Genomic DNA, 2,161 nt, shown 5'->3' with positions numbered 1-2,161 from the left:
TATTTTGTCTGTGGGAAGCTGTGTCTGTGTATACGGGTGGTTGTGGTGGGAGCCAAGAGGAAGAATCTTGGCCACATGAAGTTTTGGTGTTAGTCATGTGGCTGCAGTGGTGGCTGAGGTCAACTGAACATATGGAGACATGGATTCGCCACAAGGTTTTGAGGTTACTGGAAAAAAAAAAGCAGCTTTTGACACCAGCAGGGAGACCCTCAAGCCCCCAAATGGGGGAAGGCCCCAGGAAGGAATTAATGAACTGTGAAAAATTCGTATCAGATTTGTTGTCCACAGACAGTGCATTTCTACTCCAAACAGGAAACTCAGAAGCTTTAAGAGAAAGGTTAGATACATTTATTGCATGCAAATAAAAACTCTTGGCATAGCAAAATAAAACACAATATATTTATTTACTTCCCTTTACAGCAAAACTTTCAAAAAATGGTAATTGTTTTGGTGACTTCTTTATTTAGCAGGGTCTCAGACTGGCTGGGAACTTAGTCATTCTCATGAAGCCTCTTGGCAGTGGGATTATGGGTATGTGTCAACAGATATGCCTACTGGTCCAACAGAACTTCTTAAATATTGTAGCAGTTTCCCCCATTTTTTCTATTCCTGCAATACCCCATGCTCTTCTGAAACAACTCCAATCTGTATTTTTTGTCCCCCAACTCATAAAAAACTGCTGCTGCTGTTACACCACCAGTTCAGCCCCATATCGCATCTTACATGGCCTCCTGGCAGCATTTGACAGTTGATCGTCATTTTTCTTCGTTTGGTTTCCGGGATGCCCCACTCTCCCAGTGTCCTGCATTTCACACTGGCTGTTCTCGAACAGTGCCCATCAAGTAGGTCTGTCCAGTAAGTGCCCATTGGATGGGACATACGAAGGAATATACATGTGTGTAAGGAAGTACAAAGAAGTGAGTGAGGCTACAATCTCAGCTTAGCTTCACAGATGTTGATGACTGACTGCTTCTTCTCTGGTCTGTGAACACAGAGTGAGGAGCTCACGGTCCAGTGGGGGCGGGGTGAGAGGCACAGAGAAGAAATCTCTGTGCAGCATGCTCACTGCGCTAACGATGTTAAGTAGTATGGGCTGGGGAAGGCCAGAACAGGTGCTTAGCCTAGTTGGGAACTCTGGGAGTCTTGGAGGATATGGTACCAATAGTGAGAAAGACTCCAGCACAGAGTGAAGGGGAGGAGAAAACCAGTCAGAAGAGACTTGTGGTGTGGAAGCAAAAGCCAGCCTGTGAGAAATTCAACACACCTGTTTTTCAAGGATGATGATGATCATGATTAGTTGTTTTTGAGACAGAAATTCTCTGTGAAACAGCCCTGGCTGTTCTGGAACTCGCTCTGTAGACCAGACTGGCTTCAGACTCAACAGAGAGTTTATAGATGTGTGCCACCATGCCTGGCAAGGATTTTTTTTTCTACAGCTTCTCCGTAGCCTAACTTGGTCCCCGATGGCGATCCTCCTGCCTCAAGCATTAATTGCCATGCTTGGCTTCAAGGAGGTATTCTGACTTCTCAAATATCAATGTCTAGATATCTGTAGATTTCCACTGATGTGACTGTCTTTGAGACTTGCTCTTGCTATGTAGCCCCATGTTGGCCTTGATCTGTCCATCCTTTCATCTCTTACTAACTAGGCTTACATGCCTGGCTTTGATTTGATGATTATTTATGCTAAACTGCTTGAAAATTAGACAAATTACTAACAGTATATAATTTATGAAATTTGTCCCCAGAAAGGACAGAAAAATTTAAGTAGTTTTATAACCATTGAAAAAAACCAGAAGTTTTCCTGCATAGAAACTCTGGGCCCAGATGGCTTTGCTAGTTTAAAACCCAAGGAACAAAATAACTCCATTTTCCCAAAAGTAATCCCACGATGTAGAAAAGGAGAGCATGCTCAATTCATTTAATGGGGCTTCTAGAATCTTGATGAGTTTAAAACCTGGTGAACTGAAAATGAATAGCAACATAACCATCTCATGAACACAGACAACAATGTTCTAAATTAAGTGACTGATAAGTCAAATCTATGTTTTAAAAAGCCTAAGATAGCCAGGCAGTGATGACATATGACTTTAATCCCAGCACTTGGGAGGTGGAGGCATGCCGAACTCTGTGAGTTCAGGGCCACTGTGGTCTATAGAGC

Source organism: Acomys minous (assembly GCF_964271855.1).
Source record: "Acomys minous genome assembly, chromosome: 7".
In the NCBI taxonomy this organism is placed as follows: domain Eukaryota; kingdom Metazoa; phylum Chordata; class Mammalia; order Rodentia; family Muridae; genus Acomys; species Acomys minous.
The sequence above is the reverse complement of the archived record's forward strand: the minus strand, read 5'-3'. Positions refer to the sequence as shown.